General features: G+C 34.1%; 1 protein-coding gene across 1 annotated transcript in view; it reads right to left on the reverse strand.

Annotated features, from left to right (window-relative positions):
* The window catches only part of LOC148952877 (uncharacterized), a 67,379-nt gene extending 42,476 nt beyond the window's left edge, over positions 1 to 24,903 (reverse strand). Inside the window, exon 1 of the mRNA XM_089088147.1 lies at positions 24,834 to 24,903. The gene's annotated coding sequence lies outside the window, so the exon portion shown is untranslated. The remainder of the gene's footprint in view (positions 1 to 24,833) is intronic.
* Between the last annotated feature and the right edge of the window lie 272 nt (positions 24,904 to 25,175).

Consider the following 25,175-nt stretch of genomic DNA (forward strand, 5'->3'; position numbering starts at 1 on the left):
TACAACCGAAAGAATACACGTATGGCCTCTGCTAGAAACAGGTAAGCCTCCATTTGTCCCGTATAGGTCAAATGAGATAATATCGAAGGGGTACTTTGCTACTGGGACCCTTCCCATTGGGGGATTTGGATAAGCCGGGGGGATTTTTCTCAAATTACATGCTTCGCATGTACTTACAAATTCTTTAATTTTTTTCTGTGCCGTTAGTACGTAAAATTATTGTTTTATCTTATGGAACGTTTTCATAACTCCTAAATGTCCACCTGTGTCCGAATGAAAATATTCAAATGCAGGCCCTATCAAGTTTTGTGGTAATACAGTTATTATCGAGGTTTGGTTTCTATTTGTCTCAGAAGTCACGATTCTACACAGTATTTCTTCATCAAGGTCGTAGTAAAAATCATCTATCTCTTGTCTAATAATTTGGAATTTATTCGGTAAAGAATCATCATTCACAAAATAATCGATTAGTGCTACACACATTTCGTCCTTTTTTTGCTTTTTTTTTATATTTTCCAAAGACAAGAGCCAATAGTAAATCTGAGTTTCTTTTATTGTGTCTTTGACTTTGGTTTTTCTTACATCCATGTTTGCTCTTAGCATTGATAGCATTAACTTCCTTTTCTTCAGTTTCCGACGGACCATTTTCTGGATATCTACTCAAAAAGTCGCAAGCTGCGTTTTGTTTTCCCTTTAAATGTTCAAATTCATAATCTAGGTCTTGGATTTTCATGATCCATCTAGCTAGGATGCCCGTGGGGTTTTTAAATGTGCGCAGGTACTGCAAGCTTTTATGGTCTGATCGTAATATAAATTTTCTACCAATTAAATAATGTCTAAATTTGTTCAGGTAGTAGATAACGTATAACGATTCTGAGTTTGTGTTTAACGAACTGCTGTATAATTATGATTAGGTTTGGCTTTACGAGAACATAACTGTTTCTCGGTGGTACAGTGTTCACTGTAGATTGGGAGGATTTTCTGCTTGGTGGGCTGGCGAAAGAATAGAGCCTATGACATGCGAGATATTATCGGTGGTCATGATGACTTTTCCGTTTTCAAAATCAGGGAGCGATAAAATTGGTTCAGAAGTGAGCGCCTTTTTGAGTTGGTCTAGGGAAGTTTGAGCTTCCTGGGACCAGGTAACATTATGGGAGTTTACTTTCGTTAATTCCGTGAGGGGTTTTGCAATTTGGTCATAATTGCGTTCAAATTTTCTAAAGTAGCCAGTAAGTCCTAAAATTCCCCCTAATTCTTTCATAGTTCTGGGGGGCTTGAGGTTTTCAACACATTTTATTTTATCAGGGTCTGGGGATATCTCTCCCTGGGTTACTACTACTCCTAAAAATTTAATTTTGGATTGAAATAAATTTACTTTCTCAGACCGGCATTTTAAATTGCCTTGCCTGAACTTCTCGAACACCTTAGGTAAAGTTGCAAAGTGTTGCTCAATGTTTTCCCTTTCGCATATAATATCATCGACAAAAATGATTATGTTCAACGCTCATCCTCACCGGTGCACTGTTGGCCTACATACTGTGGGTGAACTATTTTTGAGACAAACGTTCACCATTAGCTAGTTGTACTCACCGTATTCAGATTCATAAATTGCAGTCTTCTGGACATATTTTCTGCCCCTTTTCGATTGTTGGGAGACTTGGATAAGGTACAGATAGGTCAAAATTTTATTTTTGCTTTAAATTGATTCCAGAAGATTGTCTATTATTGGTAAAGGAAATTTATCGATAACTAGTGGGTTATTGAGATCCCTATAATCCACCACAATTCTGAAATCTCCATCCTTTGTTGGTACTAGGAGCACCGGGGCACTATGCAGACTTATGATTTTGCGTATAATCTCGTTTCTTTCTAATTCATGGATTTTATTTTGTAACCACTCTTTGTGCTTATATGGCACACGATATGGCTGTTTTGCTACGGGATTACCAGTCGTTAAAATTGAATGCTCATAAAATGGAATAAGCCCGATATAATCTTAAGATTCAGAAAATACATCCTTAAAATTACATAATAATTCTCATAATTTTTTCTTCAGTTCCATATCCGTAATATGATCCATTTTAAATTTCTTTAAAAATTGCGATTTAGTTAAAGGATATTCGTTATTTGAAGTTTTAATACCGTTAACTAGGTTTCTTTTAGAATTTTCCTATTTATTTAAATCATTTTCCGTTAAAACCTCGATTTGGACTAAACACGTCCCCTTTTTAATTGTAATTGTATGGTTTTCATGGTTATTGGTTACCCAAATAAAACCTTCCCCTTTGTCATAAGATATAATCTGTTCCTCGCATAACAGATTTTCGGGTATTTCAGACGGTGTCGCAAACCATATTTCTGATTTGCTAATTATTGGCTCGATCATTTGTGATATTTGAATTTTTTTGCATCGTTTTGGGAGGGACTTTTGTTTTCCTTATCGCAAATCCGTAATATTTATCTTCATTTTCATTGTTTATTAGATTCCTGCTGGCGCTATGCTGCGCCATTGCGGCATCTTGTGGCGTCACGTTGGGTTTTACTATGTTTTTCCACAATTCCACTATTTTCTTAATTTCATTTGATCTGTACTGTCGCATATCTCCTATTTTTATTTTCGCAGATTCAATGCTGTTATTATTTAAATTTACTTCATTTCTGCGATATCTCTCAGGATAATTGGATAAATTTCCAATTATGCTATGTCTTTCCAAGACATGGGGCTAAATATACTTTGACATTATGCAATTAGAAATGCTTGGTTCGTGGATGTTATCTTCTTAAAATATTTTACGGGTTCTTAATTTATAAGTATTTTCCCCCACCTGTACTGTTTATAACCGTTTCTCATATTATACTTCTAATAGTTGTCACTTTTGCATTGGGTCATTTTCACATATAATGGCTTCATAATGGAGATTATCAAATATGATGAAATTGTTCATGTCGGTTCTGTTGTCTCTTTTTACGTTTAGGCAAATTGACCCTTTTGCATTTAATTTATGGCCTGTAACACTTGTTAAATTGGGATTATTAGGGTTCTTTTGTCGCCTAATGTGCAGAGGCAACGTATTAAATACGCAAGAGTTTATGATATTTACGGTAGCTCCACTGTCAACTAAGGCCGTAAAGTAAACGTTTTCTACACAAAAATCATTAAATATAGGTAACTTGTTAATAATATCACTACAAGAAGGCACTAGTATTGTTTTGGGACTATTAAATATCCCTGGCACCCTCTGGGTCCAACTTATGTTTCTGAGAGGCCTGAAGCGTTTCCCTGAGAATTTATTTCATTTGTCGGTGCCTGTAATAGATATTCAGACGTATTAGGTTCCGTAGGCATATTTAAATGATTTACGTATGCCTGTCTTCGCCATGTATTATTATGGTAACGTGGATGTCTCGTGTCAGTGCCGCTTGCTAGCGCTGTTTACCAGCGCTGTTGGCTTGTAAGATTTTAATTTCTCATCGGCAAATTTTAATTATTTCCATATTGCATTCTCGTCTTATATTTGCCTTGGCGAATATTTGGGTTTTCAAACCGGTAATTAATTTGCCAGTTGGGGACAGGGCTATACAAATTTGGTTGGCACGCATTATAAAGTACTGATTGGCGCAATCCCCCTGGCTATAGTCTATTGCACGACCGGTGCTAAAATTTGTTCTTCTGAACAAATGGTTACCGTAATTTTGCGTATTACCGACAGCATTTCTTGGTATGGGATTGGTGACGTAGTGGCACTCTCTCGCTATGTGGCCAACATGATTGCAGTTATGGCACCTTATTATTGTAGGGTTAATGGGCTGAAAACGTATTGTTTTCTGCCTAGCGGGTTCTGGCGTTTTGTTTCTTTGTGCTACTGGGGAGTTATCCCTTGAAAAGAAATTGGGGGATGTCTGATCGCCCTTGAAGATTAGGTTCGCGTTTGAGTCGCCTAGGCTGTTTATTTTTGCATTACTATGATTAGCGACCATTTTATCAACTTCAATTTGTCTTTCTACCTCTTGGACTGCAAGATCCAACGTCTGAATATTCTTGGATATTACTACTCTATATAGTTTTGGGGGTAGCCCTTGCAAAAAGGTATTTAGTATGATTTTTTCATACAGTTGCCCAGAACCACTTCTGTATTTTGCTTCTACAGAAATGCGTATATTATCCAGATATTCCCTTATATTTTGTGAAAAATCAAAGTTCACTACTCCATGTTTTAATTTATTTATTGAACTGGTTTCTATAAATCTCTCTTTGAATGCTTTTAACAAGTCATCGACCGTATTTATTGGCAAGTTGCCGTTATTGCCTATGGTATGTTCGACCTGTTTTAGAAAGGTTAAGGCCTGGCCTCTTAATCGTAGAAGCAGCATGTCTTTTAATGCTCCAACGTCTGTTTTTGTTAATTGTACAAACTGGGTCAATTGGATATTAAATTCGTCAATATCTGATTGACCATTGTATTCCGGGATAGATTTTGCAATCTCTATATTTTTTGCGACTAACTTTTGCACTATTAGTAATTCATTTAGATCGTCCATGTTTTCGTTTTTTTTTGCGTTTATATCAATTTAAAATTTTACTTAACCAATTTTGGGGTATGCTATTATCTCCTATGAGATATCTAAAGGGTTTCCTATCGTAGCCTAGCAGTTATATACCTAATTAATTTTCTTATATGTCTGTATCTTTCCAACAATTAAATTCAAATTACAAATTTTAAATAGCCTAACTAGTTCGTAGTTTTCCTCCAATTTCCGACACACGCTATTTGTACCATTGAAGAAATATTTGTAGTAATAGAAAAGATTTGCTCGTGGCGATAGAGACCTACCCGATAGCGCCGCTTATAGCACTGGAGATTGTGTCAACTAGGCTAGCGCCGCTCTCAATTGATGAGAGAAAATTGAATATGTAGACATACAAATGTGGCTTCTTCTTTCTTGAGCTACCTGGAGATCAGATTCCTTTGGGAGCATTTACCTTGGAGACTGGCGAACTAATTACCTATTATCGGACTAGACTCAGACATATAGAGAAACAAACACATATAAAAAGACAGTAGATTTATTGAACTTACATGCTTAGTTGTACAGCAACGGGTCACTTCAATGACAATAATGGTGACCGAGATTATTTGCGGTACTCACCGTTTCAAGTCTGATTTCACATTAAAATTAAAAAACACATTTACCCCACTCCCAAACGCAGTTCTTTTGTCCTGCGCTCTAGGGACTGCCTGCCATTGGCTCACGTGCCCCAAGGACACGAATCCTCGTCCAATAATCTCTTAAAGATATTTCAGATGACTCAGTAGTTCATACAGTCTTTTGACTTTTAAACTTCATTTTAAATGTTATGCTTTGCATTTTTTTTGCTACAATTATCTTAGCGAAATTTGAACGCCTAGCGCCGTTGTCTGACTGAAGCTAGAAATGCAATTTCTCTTTTTGCTGATTAAGGACTTTTCATTTTTTGCGACTAGATTTAGCTTAATTATAAGAAATCGGAATTATCTTTAGAAAGGAACTTTATTTTGGTATTTCAAATACATCACATCTTATTCATGGTACAGTTAGGCTAGATTAAGTTAGGTTAGGTTAAGTTAGGTTAGGTTAGATTAAGTTAGGTTAGGTTAAGTTAGGTTAGGTTGGATTAAGTTAGGTTAAGTTAGGTTAAGTTAGGTTAGGTTAAGTTAGGTTTTTTATGTTAGATTCTGTTAGGTTAGGTTAAGTTAGGTTAGGTCTGGTTAGCCTACGTACACGCGCGTACGTAGGCTAACCAGACCTAACCTAACTTAACCTAACCTAACAGAATCTAACATAACCTAACCTAACTTAACCTAACCTAACTTAATCTAACTAAACCTAACCTAACTTAATCCAACCTAACCTAACCTAACCTAACCTAACCCAACTTAATCTAACCTAGCCTAACTTAACCTAACCTAACTTAATCTAGCCTAACCTAACCTAATTTAATCTTTTTACCATGTTTAAGTTAGGTTAGCTTAGCTTATCATGAGCGCTCATGATAAGTTAACCTATCCTAACCTAACTTAAACATGGAGAAATGTTTCTAATTATTTATTAATATTTATTTATACCTAACCTAACCTAGCTTATTGTTTTTGGTGGTTAGATGAATGAACTGAATTTAAGAAAAATTAGAAATAAAGTGAAACTTTTTATCTTCATGGTAAATAATCACAATCATAGTATATCCAGTCTTATCTTCTCTTTCAAATGATGTAATTTAACTTAAAATTTCTTATATCTTTTAGAAATTAGGATCTGAAATTAAAGCTTATTCATTTTCATTGGTGAACTTCTGAACTGAGCAAACTTTTTTTCTCTTTTTCTAGAAAATTAAGAAGAGAACTTGCACAATTTGTTGTTCTTCGAGAAAACAGAGAATTAAAGTGGAGCCAGAATTAAAGTGGAGCTCCATATCTTAATGAAGAATATTCACAATCAAAGTATAACTTTTCCTATCTTCTATGAAAAATTTGGAACAGAACTTCAAATTTTTCATCTCTTTGAGAAAAGTCGGAACTGAATTTAAGAAAATTTATAATTAAAGTGAAACTTTTTATCTTCATGGAAAATAATCACAATCATAATATAACTTTTCCTATCTTCTACGGAAAAATTCAGAACTGAACTTTAAATTTTTTATTTGAGAAATAAGAATTGAATCGAGTTCTTTGGTAAAATTCAGAATAGAACTTGAATATTCACGATCAAAGTATAACTTTTCCTATCTTCTATGAAAAATTTGGAACAGAACTTTAAATTTCTTCATCTCTTTGAGAAAAAAATCTGAACTGAAGTGGAAATTTTGATATTATTTTGGGAAAATAGATTTTAATCAATAACTTATTTCATTTTCATTGAGAAAATTCAGAATCGAAGTTGAACTTTTTTTCTTCCGGGAAAATATTTGGAACAGAACTTTAATTTTTTTATCTCTTTGAGAAAGGTTGGAATTGAATTTAAGAAAATTTAGAATTAAAGTGAAACTTTTTATCTTCATGGAAAATAATCACAATCATAGTATAACTTTTCATATCTTCTACGGAAAAATTTAGAAGTGAACTTTATATTTTTTTATGTCTTGGTGAACTTGAAACTGAAATGGAAGATTCTTATTTTCTCTAGAGAAATTAGAATTGAATTTTGTTCTTTGGTAAAATTCAAAAGAGAACTTGAACTTTTCTATCTTCTATGAAAAATTTGGAAGAGTATTTTAAAAATTTTTCATCTCTTTGAGAAAAGTCGGAACTGAATTTAAGAAAATTTAGAATTAAAGTGAAACTTTTTATCTTCATGGAAAATAATCACAAATCATAGTATAACTTTTCCTATCTTCTACGGAAAAATTTGAACTAAACTTTAAATTTTTTATGTCTTGGTGAACTTAAAACTGAAGTGGAAGCTTTTTATTTTATCTGGAGAAATTAGAATTGAATTGTGTTCTTTGGTAAAATTCAGAAGAGAACTTGAACTTTTCTATCTTCTTTGAAAAATTTGGAACAGTATTTTAAATTTTTTCATCTCTTTGAGAAAAATCTAAACTGAAGTGGAAACTTTTTATATTATTTTGGTAAAATAGAATTGATCATGTCGGAAATAGCAAACTACACACCTCAAATCATAAGTTTCAGGCAACACATACCAACGAAATACTAAGAAACATTAGCTCAGAAAATCCTGAAATTTCTAACTACTCATCCCAAACTGTTGGTTTCAGACAACAAATAACTGTGAGAGACAAAGAATCCTAGCTCTGAAAAGTCCAAAAAGCAAACTACATATCCCAAATCATAATTTTCTGACAACACACACCTATGAAAGGCTAAGAAATCTAGCTCAGAAAAGTCAAAAATAGCAAACCACTCATCCCAAATCCTAGGTATCAGTCAATATACACCTATGAAAGGCTAAGAAATCCAGCTCAGAAAAGTAAAAAAAAAATAGCAACCCACACATCCCAAATCATAGGTTTCAGACAACACACACCAACGAAAGACAAGAAATCTAGCTTAGAAAAGCCCGAAATAGTAATTTACATATCCTAAATCATAAGTTTCAGACAACATTCACCTACGAAATACTAAGAAACCTTAGCTCAGAAAAGCCTGAAATAGCCAACTACTCATCCCAAACTAGAAGTTTCAGACAACAAACACCTATGAGAGACTGAGAATCCTAGCTCTGAAAAGTCCAAAAACCAAACTAAACCTCCCAAATCATAATTTTCTGAAAGCACACACATATGAAAGGCTGAGAATTCTAGCTCAGAAAAGTCAAAAATAGCAAACCACTCATCCCAAATCATAGATTTCAGTCAACACACCCCTACAAAAGGCTAAGAAATCCAGCTCAGAAAAGTCAAAAAATAGCAACCCACACAATCCAAATCATAGGTTTCAAACAACACACACCGACGAAAGACTAAGAAATCTAGATCAGAAAAGTCAAAAATAGCAAATTACACACCTCAAATCATAGGTTTCAGATAACACACACGTACGAAATACTAAGAAACCTTAGCTCAGAAAAGCCTGAAATAGCAAACTACTCATCCCAAACTATAGGTTTCAGACAACAAACACCTATGAGGGATTAAGAATCCTAGCTCTGAAAAGTCCAAAAAGCAAACTAAAAATCCCAAATCATAATTTTCTGACAGTACACACCTATGAAAGGCTAAGAAACCTAGCTCAGAAAAGTCAAAAATAGCAAATTAACCATCCCAAATCATAGGTTTCAGACAACACACACATATGAAAGGCTAAGAAATCTAGCTCAGAAAAGTCAAAAGTAGCAATCCACCCATCCCAAATCATAGGTTTTAGACAGCACACACCAACGAAAGACTAAGAAATCTAGCTTAGAAAAGCCCGAAATAGTAATTTACATATTCCAAATCATAAGTTTCAGACAACATTCACCTACGAAATACTAGGAAACCTTAGCTCAGAAAAGCCTGAAATAGCAAACTATTCATCCCAAACTAGAAGTTTCAGACAACAAACGCCTATCAGAGACTAAGAATCATAGCTCTGAAAAGTCCAAAAAGCAAACTGCACATCCCAAATCATAATTTTCTGACAACACACACCTATGAAAGGCTAAGATATCTAGCTCAGAAAAGTCAAAAATAGCAAACCAACCATCCCAATCATATGTTTCAGACGACACATACCTATGAAGGGCTAAGAAATTTATCTCAGAAAAGTCAGAAATACCAACCCATACAACCCCAATCATAGGTTTCAGACAACACACACCAACGAATGACTCAGAAATCTATTTCAGAAAAGCCTAAAATAGTAATTGAAGTTTCCTAAATCATAGGTTTCAGGCAAAACACACTTACGCAAGGCTACGAAACCTAGCTCATAAAAGCCTGAAATAGCAAACTACTCATCCCAAACTATTGGTTTCAGACAACAAACACCTATGATGGACTAAGAATCCTAGCTCTGAAAAGTCCAAATAGCAAACTACACATCCCAAGTCATAATTTTCTGACAACACACACCTATGAAAGGCTAAGAAATCTAGCTCAGAAAATCCGGAAATAGCAAATTAACCATCTCAAATCATAAGTTTCAGACAACACTCACCTATGAACAGCTAAGAAATCTAGCTCAGAAAAGTCAAAAATAGCAACCCACACATCCCAAATCATAGGTTTCAGACAACACTCACCGACGAAAGACTAAGAAATCTAGCGCAGAAAAGCCCGAAATAGCAATTTACATATCTCAAATCATAAGTTTCAGGCAACACACACCTACGAAATACTAGGAAACCTAGCTCATAAAAGCCTGAAATAGCAAACTATTCATCCCAAACTATAGGTTTCAGACAACAAACGTCTATGAGAGACTAAGAATACTAGCTCTGAAAATTCCAACTAGCAAACTACCCATCCCAAATCATAATTTTATGACAACACACACCTATGAAAGGGTAAGAAATCCAGCTCAGAAAAGTCAACATAGCAAACCGCCCATCCCAAATTATAGGTTTCAGACAACACATACCTATGAAAGACCAAGAAATCCAACTCAGACAAGCCCGAAATAGTAATTTACATATCCCAAATCGTAAGTTTCAGAAACATTCACCTACGAAATACTAAGAAACCTTAGCTCAGAAAGGCCTGAAATAGCCAACTACTCATCCCAAACTAGAAGTTTCAGACAACAAACACCTATGAGGGACTAAGAATCCTAGCTCTGAAAAGTCCAAAAAGCAAACTACACCTCCCAAATCATAATTTTCTGAAAGCACACACCTATGAAAGGCTAAGAAATCTAGCTCAGAAAAGTCAAAAATGGCAAACCACTCATTCCCAAATCATTGGTTTCAGTCAACACACACCTACGAAAGGCTAAGAAATCCAGCTCAGAAAAGTCAAAAAAAGCAACCCAAACATCCCAAATCATAGGTTTCAGACACCACACACCTACGAAAGACTAAGGAATCTGGTTATGAAAAGTCGGAAATAGCAAATTACCTATCCCAAATCATAAGTTTCAGTCTACACACACCTACGAAAGGCTAAGAAACCTAGCTCATAAAAGCCTGAAATAGCAAACTACTCATCCCAAACTATTTGTTTCAGACAACAAACACCTATGAGGGACTAAGAATTCTAGCTCTGAAAAGTCCAAATAGCAAACTACACATCCCAAATCATAATTTTCTGACAATACACACCTATGAAAGGCTAAGAAACAAAGCTCAGAAAAGTAAAACATTGCAAATTAACCATCCCAAATCATAGGTTTCAGACAACACTCACCTATGAACGGCTAAGAAATCCAGCTCAGAAAAGTCAAAAATAGCAAACCACTCATCCCAAATCATAGGTTTCAGTCAACACACCCCTACGAAAGTCTAAGAAATCCAGCTCAGAAAAGTCAAAAATAGCAATCAACACAATCCAAATCATAGGTTTCAGACAACACACACGTACGAAAGACTAAGAAATCTTGCTATGAAAAGTCAAAAAAATAACATCCCACACAATCCAAATCAAAGGTTTCAGACAACACACACCTACGAAATACTAAGAAATCTGACTATGAAAAGCCTGAAATAGCAAACTACTCATTCCAAACTATAGGTTTCAGACAACAAACACCTATGAGGGACTATGAATCCTAGCTCGGAAAAGTCCAAAAAACAAACTACAAATCCCAAATCATTATTTTCTGACAGCACACACCTATGAAAGGCTAAGAAACCTAGCTAAGAAGAGTCAAAAATGGCAAATTAACCATCCCAAATCATAGGTTTCAGACAACACACACCTATGAAAGGCTAAGAAATCCAGTTCAGAAAAGTCAAAATAGCAACCCACCCATCCCAAATCAAAGGTTTCATACAACACACACCAACGAAAAACTAAGAAATCTAGCTTAGAAAAGCCCAAAATAGCAATTTAAATATCCCTAATCGTGAGTTTCAGACAACATTCACCTACGAAGTACTAGTAAACCTTAGCTGAGAAAAGCTCGAAATAGCAAACTATTCATCCCCAACTAGAAGTTTAAGACAACAAAGGCCTATGAGAGACTAAGAATCACAGCTCTGAAAAAAGTCCAAAAAGCAAACTACACATCCCAAATCATAATTTTCTGACAACACACACCTACGAAATACTAAGAAATCTGACTATGAAAAGCCTGAAATAGCAAACTACTTATCCCAAACTATAGGTTTCAGACAACAAACACCTATGAGGGAATATGAATCCTAGCTCGGAAAAGTCCAAAAAGCAAACTACAAATCCCAAATCATTATTTTCTGACAGCACACACCTATGAAAGGCTAAGAAACCTAGCTCAAAAAAGTCAAAAATAGCAAATTAACCATCCCAAATCATAGGTTTCAGACAACACACACCTATGAAAGGCTAAGAAATCCAGTTCAGAAAAGTCAAAATAGCAACCCACACATCCCAAATCATAGGTTTCAGACAACACACACCAACGAAAAACTAAGAAATCTAGCTTTGAAAAGCCCGAAATAGTAATTTACATATCCCAAATCATAAGTTTCAGACAACATTCACCTACGAAATACTAGGAAACCTTAGCTCAGAAAAGCCTGAAATAGCAAACTATTCATCCCAAACTAGAAGTTTAAGACAACAAAGGCCTATGAGAGACTAAGAATCACAGCTCTGAAAAAGTCCAAAAAGCAAACTACACATCCCAAATCATAATTTTCTGACAACACACACCTACGAAATACTAAGAAATCTGACTATGAAAAGCCTGAAATAGCAAACTACTTATCCCAAACTATAGGTTTCAGACAACAAACACCTATGAGGGAATATGAATCCTAGCTCGGAAAAGTCCAAAAAGCAAACTACAAATCCCAAATCATAATTTTCTGACAGCACACACCTATGAAAGGCTAAGAAACCTAGCTCAAAAAAGTCAAAAATAGCCAATTAACCATCCCAAATCATAGGTTTCAGACAACACACACCTATGAAAGGCTAAGAAATCCAGTTCAGAAAAGTCAAAATAGCAACCCACACATCCCAAATCATAGGTTTCAGACAACACACACCAACGAAAGACTAAGAAATCTAGCTTTGAAAAGCCCGAAATAGTAATTTAAATATCCCAAATCGTAAGTTTCAGACAACATTCACCTACAAAGTACTAGTAAACCTTAGCTGAGAAAAGGTTGAAATAGCAAATTATTTATCTCAAACTAGAAGTTTCAGACAACAAACGCTTATGAGAGACTAAGAATCACAGCTCTGAAAAAGTCCAAAAAGCAAACTACACATCCCAAATCATAATTTTCTGACAACACACACCTATGAAAGGCTAAGAAATCCAGCTCAGAAAAGTCAAAAATAGCAAACCACTCATCCCAATCATAGGTTTCAGTCAACACACACCTATAAAAGGCTAAGAAATCCAGCTCAGAAAAGTCAAAAATAGCAAGCCCCACATCCCAAATCATAGGTTTCAGACAACACATACCTATGAAAGACTAAGAAATCCAACTCAGAAAAGTCCGAAATAGTATTTTACATATCCCAAATCATAAGTTTCAGTCAACACACACCTACAAAAGGCTAAGAAACCTAGCTCATAAAAGCCCGATATTGCAAACTACTCATCCCAAACTATAGGTTTCAGACAACAAACACCTATGAGGGACTAAGAATCCTAGCTCTGAAAAGTCCAAATAGCAAACTACACATCCCAAATCATAATTTTCTGACCACACTCACCGATGAAAGGCTAAGAAACCTACCTAATAAAATACAATCTTAGACCACACTGGCTATACATGACAAACAAAACTCAGAGAAGAGAGAAAATAACAAAATGAAAAATAAAATCAAAAAGGGTGAAAAAACGAGGATTTTGTCAGCCAGCGAACCAATAAGATCACAAAAAATAAGCAAATATTACGACAAGGACCACCGCAAAGACGTCCACAGTGCTAAACAAAAAAAAAAAAAAAAGAGAGAAAAAAAAACGAGAATCTAACCTTTTTAAGTTCCCAGTACAAAGAAATAACAGACACTGAACAAAAAACCAGGCTGGAATCAATGAAAATGAAATCTACCAAGATGATTGTGCAAGGATCTTTCGTCTTGCATTAACTTTGGCTAATCTACAATTTTGGTTTTCATTAGATATGCAAATAGGTTCTTTTAAGTTTTTTCGGGTGAAAATATTGATTGAGTCCTTCAAGATTAAACTGTCGTAAATTGGGCTTAATGAAATATCTCCAGTATCTCTATTTATTGCTAAATTTTGGTTCATATATTTTTTTATCTCAATTATCTCTTTAAAAGTTTGTGGTACGCCATTAACAGTTGATATTAAAGCTGCCTCGTCAAACAGAACTAGATGGGTCGGGTTTACAAAAATATGCGAAACCAATGCCGAATCAAAGTTGTCATTGTTATTTTTTAATCTCAGGGACTTATCTATTGAAATTTTGTGCTCATGCAAACGTTCACCTAGTTGTTGATGTGTTCTACCAATGTAAAATTTTCCACAAGAACACGTGAGTCTGTAGACACCACTACCCAGTAGAGGGTCTGTTTTATCCTTTCCTGAGTTAAAAAAATTTTCAAACTTTTGTTCGGTTCTGAAAGAAACAGAGAGATTATGTTTATTTAAAATTTTTCTAAGTTTATCGCCAAGTTTCAGGATATATGGTAAAACGATGAAAGTTTTTTTATCAATTGCCGGTGTAACTGAATCAAGAGGGACAAGCTCCCTATGTTGTTCTTTTATCTTTTTTAATCGTCTATCTATTATAATTTCAATGAGTTTGATTGGGTAACCATTGCAAAAAAGAATATCCTTGACATAATTTAGTTCAGAATTTATATGATTACGGGAACAAATTTTTAAAACTCTGTCAACTAAAGAGATTATTACCCCTCTTTTTACAGAAGGAGGGTGATGGGAAGAGAAATGTAGATATCGATCATTATGAGTCGGCTTTCTATATATAGAAAATTCAAGACCAGGATTAGTTTTTATAATCAGAACATCTAAGAAAGGCAGCTTACCTGAATCTTCGAGTTCCATTGTGAACTGGAGATTCGAATCGAAAGAGTTCAAATGTGCCAAAAATTCTCTTAGAGAGTCTTGTCCATGTTCCCAAATAGAAACGATATCATCAACAAAACGAAACCAGATGGAGTGTATTAAGTGGAAACTATTCAAAGCAGACTGTTCTATGAAATCCATTTAAAAATTTGCCAAAAAAGGAGACAAGACAGTGCCCATGGATAAGCCCATTATTTGAAGAAAAAATTTGTTTCGGAATTTAAAATACGAGGAGAACTTGTTGCAAAGACGGACAAGGGTCATTAGCGTATCAATTTCCAAAGTTTTGTAATCCGACCAATCTGAATTTTCCTCTAATTTTCTTTGTAAAGCCTGCTCACAATTATGAACATCGCATGAAGTGTACATAGAAACTGCATCGAAACTAGATAAAACGGTATTTGCTGTTGTATTTTGATTTTTTAAATTTTCAACAAGATCTAAGGAGTTTTTTATATAGGATTTCTGTGTGATTAAAAGAGGCGTAAAAATTGTTGCCAAGACGATTCCTCGGTACTAAAGAAAAATAACAAGATGCAATAAGATTTAACGGGCTATCATTCTTATGGATTTTAGGCAGACCATAAGACTTAGTGGTTGAACAACCTTTGGTAAAACATTTTCTGTACATTTGAGAGGTAATTAGTCTGGTATCTTTTAAAATTCCTAGTTCCTTTCTCAACTTCTGTGTGTATTTGTCCGTGGGATCAAAATTTTACATTGGTAGAACCCATCAACAACTAGGTGAACGTTTGCATGAGCACAAAATTTCAATAGATAAGTCCCTGAGATTAAAAAATAACAATGACAACTTTGATTCGGCATTGGTTTCGCATATTTTTGTAAACCCGACCCATCTAGTTCTGTTTGACGAGGCAACTTTAATATCAACTGTTAATGGCGTACCACAAACTTTTAAGGAGATAATTGAGATAAAAAAATATATGAACCAAAATTTAGCAATAAATAGAGATACTGGAGAGATTTCATTGAGCCCAATTTACGACAGTTTAATCTTGAAGGACTCAATCAATATTTTCACCCAAAAAAACTTAAAAGAACCTATTTGCATATCTAATGAAAACCAAAATTGTAGATTAGCCAAAGTTAATGCAAGACGAAAGATCCTTGCACAATCATCTTGGTAGATTTAATTTTCATTGATTCCAGCCTGGTTTTTTATTCAGTGTCTGTTATGTATTTGTACAGGTAACTTCAACAGGTTAGATTCTCGTTTTTTTTTCTCTCTTTTTTTTTTTTTTTTGTTTATCACTTAGGACGACTTGGCGGTGGTGCTTTTCGTAATATCTGCTTATTTTTTGTGTTTTTCATGGGTCGCTGGCTCACAAAATCCTTTATGTTTCATACTGGTGTTCTGAATGGGTCATTTTGTTACGGTTTCTAGTCTATTAGTTTTCTGGTTTATTTGCGATAAAGGTTTTTATTTTTATGTTTTTTATACTATAATTCTTGTATACCATTCACACGTGTTTTGGAGATTTTTTAGTTTTTTATCATAATAAAGCAAATATTATTTTTAAGATTAATTTCATTTCAACTTGTAAAAAAAATCTAATTATTACACATTCTTTACGTTTCAAACTACATTTATGCACACATTCTGAAGGCCCATTTATTCAGAGAATGGGTTTCAAAACTTTAACACATATTTTAAAAGACCAGATATACAGAAGATATGTCCTTAGTAATAAAATACTTAATTTAAAATCCTTATTATATCAGATTTTGTCCCATCATGATTTAAAAAATATATGAAAAATATAACCGAGGTATTTCATAAAAATTGTAAATTGATAACAAAATCGAGGATCTTATAAAGAATCAACCAGTTACTATCATATTTATACTAACTAAATTCTATCCAGTAATATATTTTTTACTTTTCCTCCTTTGGGAAATCCATCACATCAGTTATTCAAATACGAGTACATACGCCGATTTCCAAAAGGAAAAAACTTTTACTGTGCTAACTAAAACAAACTTACTGATTACATAAGTACGGGCGTGTAGTCTGCTATTTTGAGCTCTCATGGTGAAGTCGAAAATCCAGACCTACTCAGAGTTGAACTTGTAAAGAGTCTTCTTGATTATAGGCCATCTTTGTCACTTTCAACTCAATCAAAGGAAGAAATTAAAATCCTCCGAAATTTAAAAAAAGACAAAAACACAGTAATTACGAAAGCGGACAGAGGAAACACAGTTGTAATTATGAATTTTGCAGATTATGAATTAAAAGTTAACACCCTTTTAATGGACAATAATGTTTACAAAGAAATAAATTTTGATCCCACGGACAAATACACACAGAAGTTGAGAAAGGAACTAGGAATTTTAAAAGATACTAGACTAATTACCCCTCAAATGTACAGAAAATTTTATCCCAAAGGTTGTTCAGCCCCTAAGTTTTATGGTCTGCCTAAAATCCATAAGAAAGATATTCCGTTACGTCTAATCGTAACTTGTTATAGTTCTCCGGCTATGGGTATAGGAAGTTTTCTTAGCCACCATTTTTACGCCTCTTTTAAGCACACTGAAATCCTATATTAAAAATTCCATAGATCTTGTTGAGAAGTTAAAAAATCAAAGTACAACAGCAAATACCGTTTTATCTAGTTTTGATGCAGTTTCTATGTACACTTCATGCGATGTTCATAATTGTGAGCAGGTTTTACAAAGAAAATTAGAGGAAAATTCAGATTGGTCGGATTACAAAACTTTGGAAATTGATACAATAATGACCCTTGTCCGTCTTTGCAACAAGTACTCCTCGTATTTTAAATTCCGAAACAAATTTGTTCTTCAAATAATGGGCTTATCAATGGGCACTATCTTGTCTCCTTTTTTGGAAAATTTTTACATGGATTTCATAGAACAGTCTGCTTTGAATAGTTTCCAATTAAAACACTCCATCTGTTTTCTTTTTGTTGATGATATCGTTTCTATTTGGGAACATGGACAAGACTCTCTAAGAGAATTTTTGGCACATTTGAACTCTTTCGATTCGAATCTCCAGTTCACAATGGAACTCGAAGATTCAGGTAAGCTGCCTTTCTTAGATGTTCTGATTATAAAAACTAATCCTGGTCTTTAATTTTCTATATAGAGAAAGCCGACTCATAATTATCTATATCTACAGGTCTCGTCCCCCCATCCTACGTCTTTAAAAACATTTTTAATACTTACATTAGCCGACATAGTCTTAAAAATTTGGTCACTTACTCATATAACTTATGTAATGAAATATGTCAAGGATATTCTTTATTTCAATGATTGCACAATCAAACTCATTGAAAATATAATATATATACGATTAAAAAGGATAAAAGAACAAAATAGGGAGCTTGTCCCCCTTGATTCAGTTACACCAGCAATTGAGAAAAAAACTTTCATCGTTTTACCATATATCCCGAAACTTGGCGATAAACTTAGAAAAATTTTAAATAAACATAGTCTCTCTGTTTCTTTCAGAACCGAACAAAAGCTTGAACATTTTTTTAACTCAGGAAAGGATAAAACAGACCCTCTACTGGGTCGTGGTGTCTACAGAATCCCGTGTTATTGTTGAATATTTTACAGTTTTAGAAACAATCAACACCGAGGTGAACTTGTGCATGATCACAATATTTCAAGCGATAAGTCACTTAGATTAAAAAATAAAAAGGACAACTATGATTTTTCATTTGTTTCGAATATTTTCGTAAAACCGACCAAGCTAGTTCTGTTTGACGAGTCAACTTTCATATCAACTGTTAATGGCGTACCACAAACTTTTAAAGAGATAATTGAGATAAACAAATATATGAACCAAAATTTAGCAATAAATAGAGATACTGGAGAGATTTCATTGAGCCCAATTTACGACATTTTAATCTTGAAGGACTCAATCAATATTTTCACCCAAAAAAACTTAAAAGAACCTATTTGCATATCTAATGAAAACCAAAATTGTAGATTAGCCAAAGTTAATGCAAGACGAAAGATCCTTGCACAATCATCTTGGTAGATTTCATTTTCATTGATTCCTGCCTGGTTTTTTATTCAGTGTCTGTTCTGTCTTTGTACAGGGAACTTCAAAAGGTTAGATTCTCGTTTGTTTTTTTTTTTCTCTCTTTTTTTTTTTGTTTAGCACTGAGGACGACTTGGCAGAGGTCCTTGTCGAAATATTTGCTTATATTTTGTCATCTTCATGGTTCGCTGGCTGACAAAATCCTCGTTTTTTCACCCTTTTTGATTTTATTTTTCATTTTGTTATTTTCTCTCTTCTCTGAGTTTCGTTTGTCTAGCTAATAAAAGCCGGAAATAGCTATTAACCATCCCAAATCATAAGTTTCACACAACACACACCTATGAACGGCTCAGAAATTCAGCTCAGAAAAGTCAAAAATTGCAATCCGCCCATCCCAAATCATAGGTTTCAGACAACACACACCAACGAAAGACTAAGAAATCTAGCTCAGAAAAGTCCGAAATAGTAATTTACATATCCCAAATCATAAGTTTCAGATAACACACATCAACGAAAGACGGGGTCCGGGGAGGGCTTTTGAGGGTCAGTGGGATCCTTGAGGGCCGGGTGGTCCTTTGGGAGCGTGGGGGACCTTTGAGAACCGGAGGCTTCTTTCGGGGTTTAGGTTGTGGTATCGGAACCCTTTGGGGTTGGGGTAGAGGACCTCACGACACTGTTCAAATGGAACTTGTGTATTATAACGACCACAGAGTTTCACCCTCAAATCCTCTTCTAAAATCTCTTCAAAAATCATCTTTTAAAATGTCTCTAAGTGTTTTGCCGAAATAATTCCCTAAAATAATAATATGATCTGAAAAGATATAATAAAGCCTTAAAAACTTATTAAAATGGAGGCTCAGGAGCCTTGGGGGCACTGAGGATCCTTAGGGCGCCCGAAGAACCTTTGAGGACCGGGGGCTCCCCTCGGGGTGGGGGTGGGGGAATCGGAACCCTTTGGGGTTGTGGTAAAAGACCTCACGACACTGTTCAAATGGAACTTGTGTATTACAACGACCACAGAGTTTCATCCTCAAATCCTCTTCTAAAATCATCTTTTAAATCATCTTTTAAAATGTCTCTAACTATTTCGCCAAAATAATTCCATAAAATGTCTAAAACGGTTTCGCCCAAATAATCCCTAAACGTAATTTCAGCGTGTTCCTTTTGTTTTTGGCATCTCTGCAATGACACATTTCAAATTACTAAGAAACCTGATTCCCGCGCTAAAACAATTCATCGCTAAGATCAAAACATCCGCTCGGAAACAATTCTCTTGGTAGAACTCCAAAGACATTAATATAGACATTTGCTCGGAAACAATTCTCTTTGGAAACAACAAATTAATTCTCCTTTCGTGAATCAATAATTCCCCTTAGAAACAACAAATTAATTCCCCTTTCGTGTCAAATCAATCAATCATGACATCAGCTGTCACGTGTGATCTTAACTTTGCCCTGGAAACAATTCTGGTCGAACTCCAAAGACATTAATTAACTTGACGTCACCTGTCAGACATTATTAAACTTTGCCCGGAAACAATTTGATTAATGACTGACAGCACAGGTGTTAGGTCATTGACCCCATTAACCACGTGTTCTCCCTAATGACTCTATGCCCATATATGGTGTTCGTCTCGGACTATAAGATAGCCTTCTACTAACTTGGTCAAACGAAAACCATACGAGTCGGTAAAACCGCTGCATTTCCCAACCAACATTTAAATTTTGGTACACTTCATGCCACTTTTTTTAATGCTGTTTTTTTTTAACCAAATGGAAAATTATGGCTCCATCTGTAAAATCGCGTCAGGAGTTGGTAAAACTGCTGCGTATACCACCCAAGTCTGAAATTTCTGTAGATGACATGTCAGTATTTTTGTGGTCTTTATTGAACCAAACAAAGAATTTCACCGACTTCATTTTTTTATCGAGTGACCAGAAATATAGGCACGATTTTACTGATTCCTTTTTTTTACCCAAAACCCGGGGGGGGGGGCGTCCGCTGCCCCCATACGTGACGGCCCTGACCACAGCCCCTTAGGAAAGAGGTGTAAGTTTTACAATCTGTTAATTTTTAGCATTTGTTATTGGGAAATAATTGGGAACTTGTCTAATATAGAAAGCACACTCGAGAATTTCGATCGCGAATGATGCGACCATGACACAAGAAACTGGTCAAAAACTTCTTTATACCAGAGAGTTAATTATTCAATGCCTCACCCCCACTCCCCTCACTAATGTGCAAATATATAGCCCGAATTTGTTTCTAACTATTTTATTTTCATTATATTTTGTTTTATTTCATTAGCATTAACCAAGCTTCGCTTCCCGAGTGTGTTTTATATAATAGACAAGTACCAATAGTTATTTGGGGGGGGGGAATTTGTGGGTAAAATTTTTCGGGAGACGAAGTTAATGGGAGGAATTTTCCAGGGTAAATTTTAAGTGACGAAGGGGGGGGGTGGATTTCTGGGCATGATTCGGAAAACAGTTAGAGAGTAAATAATTTTCTTTTTTCAACTGAAAGTTAGGAGCAACATAAAAAATTATAAAAAATTGTTCCTGTTATTAAGGGACTGTCCCTTCCTCGGCCTTTTCTCTTTGCACAAAGGTAGACATTTTGTCTTAACTCTGTAAGAAATACTGCTCAGACACAAGAGTAGCTTAAGCATTTTTAGAGAACTTAAGACTTTAGTATTAAAGAGTGAAGATTTAGGAAGACAAAGCCCCCCTAGTATCTGAAGTACTTTGTGTTCGTTTTAAGTTTTAATGTTTCTCCTTACTTCCAGTTGAAAAAATTTCTATATCTATTTAATAGCTTCATTAAGTCCTAAGTTTTTATACTTTTAGGAATGAATAGCAGTATTTTAAACTGTATATCAATCTCATTTATTCTTTCAGTAATATTGGTCATGATGGTAATTTATGTTCTTATGAAAGGACAAAGAAGAACACATATCTTGAAGTAAAAATTGTTTTCAGTAAAGTGCAAATTATGTTCTAGTCTTTAGAAGACACATGGGGTGTTGGCCTCTCACCCTTCTTTGTAAGTTTCTACTTGATGTAAGTTTGACTTGATTATTTATTGTAATATCTGTTCCTTTTTGGTTTTTTATTTGTTAATACTGATTTATGGTCGTTTTTCGCCTGAAACATCTTTTGACTTAATTCCTTTTCACATCCATCTTAATGTAGATCCTTATTCTTCTTTGAAAAACTTCTTTTGTGGAAAAAGTTTTTTTTAAGGAATAAATCTTTAGAATAAAAGTTTTTTTGTGCATATATTGTTATCAAACCCCCATTGTTGTTTTTTTTTGTCACAATTAGCACGAGTCACTTACATTCCATACTAACTGTCTAATATATATAAAAAACATTTATTTTTAGACACGAATAAAAACAAAGTTCCTGTTCCCACCTGATTTTCCTTCTCTGAAAATTTCCTGACTTTGTTCAACAGTTTACCTCTCTCTCCACCTTTTTATCTTTTGTGTCAGTAAGAATTTGAATGAAATCTTATATTTTAAAAATTAAAATATTTTCGTTACTATCCCATTATGTGGACACCTCTAAAAAGTCAAGTTTGGTTAATGCTAATGAAATAAAACAAAATAGGATGAATATATAATAGTTTATAAACAAATTTGGGCTAAATATTTGCACATTAGGGGGATAGGGGGTAAAGCATTGCATATATTAAATACGTAAACTAACCTAGGTACCTTTTTCTCCCCCTAAACCCCAAAAAGCCTTAATTTAAATATAGTTCCTGGAGTGACAAATTCTTTGTTAATACAGCGTAAACCTGTTTTTAATCACGCATCTCGGTCTATTTCGTGACTGCTTTCCTTGTAGGTGTCCGCATAATGAGAAAGTACCATATTTTCTTTAATAAAAAGGGAGCTTTAAAATAACTGCGTCTTTATTCAGGCTTGGCTCAAATAAAGGAAGATTAAAGTATAATCCCCATCTGTACCCACTCCCACCCTATCCCCATCCAGACCCTATTCTATATTTATTTATGAGCTCACTGAGAGTACGACAATCTGGCCATCATAAATGCACATTTTTTATGTCACAATGAGCTACTACCCCTCCTTCACAAAAGCGGCATATTTGTGGCAAATTTTTTCCTACACAATGAGCCACCACCCCTCCTTTTAGAAAGCTGATACAAAACTATTGTACTAATTTCGTGAAAAATCGAGTGAATCAACTTACTTAAATGAAGCTTATAAATAAATAAATATATATAATGGCCGCTGATCTTGGTGAGGACTGTGTGACTTTCAGAAACAAATTCACCACCTTTCAGCATTAGACTACTTCATCTGCAACTTGGAAGCTCAATATGGGGTATTTTATTTTTTTAAATTTATTGGCTATTTCGTAATTTTGGTTGATAGCGATTTGGCCCTCTTTAGAGCAAAATTTTAGTCTGGTATAAAAATAGTATCAAATGACACTTCTTGCGCAAAATCTTTTTGGCTACTTAAAAAAAAAACTAGAGCTGTTAATTTCTGCTCGAATCGTCCTTCTCTTGATTTTCTAGGATCATTGGTTTGAATTTCTGAAAAAAAAAAACACTTATCTGTGATCTCACTTCCTGGAAAAAATGTAAAATTCCACATTTTTGGAGATAGGAGGTTGAAACTTTAAAAATAGAGGTCTATGAGATGCTCATAACTATATAGTTCCCCACTCTTTTTTGAAAGTCAAATAAATTTCCTCAGGCTTGTTGATTTTGATGGGTACCTTAAACTTGGTAAATTATTGATAGTTTTTTTATATTAAAACTCATATTTTTTTTTAGAGATTCAGTTATAATTAAGCCAGGATAGCTACAGACTTACAGAGATTGGATGATCATACAATCTTCTTATATTATTCCGTAATCGCATAAAACAGGTGACGCATAAATGTGAAGAAATATTCAGCACTTTAACTTTGCGGAGACCTATTACTGTTCTTTGCATCTTTTTTGATACGCAATAAATGGATAGGGAAATAATGGAATAGACAAGGTACCAAGAAACATACAATAGGGAGTATAATAAATTCAATGCTCTTGTGGTAAATTTTATGTGGGAAGAACAAAGCAGAATTTAGAATATAGGCTACATCAACACAAAAATGCTATAGATTTCTCACTAAAACATAATCAAAAACTGGAAACGCTTGAATCAGCTGTAGCAGATCACGTATTTAATTTTCCTCATCACAGTATTTTAATTGATGAGACAAAAATTGTAGATACATCTCTGGAACTTTTACAAAGTTTCAGAGAAATAATAGAAATAAAAAAAGATTATCTATGGGGGGTATTAGTATCAATGGAGACGAGGGGAATTTTAAGATGAATTGAATTTATAGTAGTTTAATTAAGGAGCAGGTAAAATATTCAACCAGTAGTGATTTGCATAATTGTCCTGGAACAAGTGATAACCTTGTGAACAAAAGTCAGAATGAGGTCAAAGCTGAGAAAAGTCAATGGACTGCAGCTAAAATAGAAAACAAAAAAATTCTTTTAATTTATAATTCATGAATTTATTGATTAACCTGTGAGATTTAGCCAGGGCTGATGGACTGGGGTTAGGAGACCTCTTTTGTCTGTTTAAGTAAATATAGTCTTAACCTTTAATATATTCCCTATTAATCCCTTTTTTATATATTCCCCTTTTTATATTTTTTATATCCCCTTTTTATATTTTATATACATCCCCTTTTAATATATTCCCTTTTAGTATATAAACCTTTGATATATTCTTTAATATATACACTGAATGTTGAGAAGAAAGTGATTTCACTCTAGACATTCGCTTTGGTTTTAATCTTGTGTTATAATGTCAGTGCTGGAAGTTTGTTTGTAATGTGAGTTCTTCTTAATTAATTATTTAAATTTTTTTTTCGTGTGTTTAGTTGTCGTGTTTTTTTTTTAATGTGTGATATTTTTTTAAAACAATTTTTGTTTTGTTTTTTGTTCTTTTCATTTTCTTATTAACAGCATTTCTAAGACATTGACCCAAAAACTTTGGGATAGGAAGATAACAAAATAAACAAAAATTGTAACAAAAACATGAGTATTTTTCTAGCCAGTGAAAAAAAAATAGTAGGCAAATATTTGGACCTGTAGTCATCCGTCCTTAGGGCATAAATATAAGTATTGAATAACATAATACTTACGAAAGTCCAGAGGAGTGAATAAAAAAGATAAGCCTTAATATAAACACTAAAACAAAAGTGAAACTTCCCAAGTAACGGTTAAAGAGAAACTAAATAAGAAAATCAGGCATTAAATGGCCACTTGAACATAAGCAATCATTTTATTGAAACGCTAATCCCTTACCAGGCATGGTATTATCAGATCAGATATAGTATGAGATTATCAGATATAGTATGAGATTGTGAAATTTGACTTTTTGAAAGGAAAAAAAATAAATAATTAAATGGTTATAATCATTTTGTAATTTTCGAAATTTTATTTTTATTAAAATAGATATAAGGTGCAGTTAATAAATAAAAATA

The sequence above is a fragment of the Artemia sp. Qi Xiang Cuo genome, chromosome 4, assembly GCF_049724085.1.
Source record: "Artemia sp. Qi Xiang Cuo chromosome 4, ASM4972408v1, whole genome shotgun sequence".
Classification (NCBI taxonomy): domain Eukaryota; kingdom Metazoa; phylum Arthropoda; class Branchiopoda; order Anostraca; family Artemiidae; genus Artemia; species Artemia sp. Qi Xiang Cuo.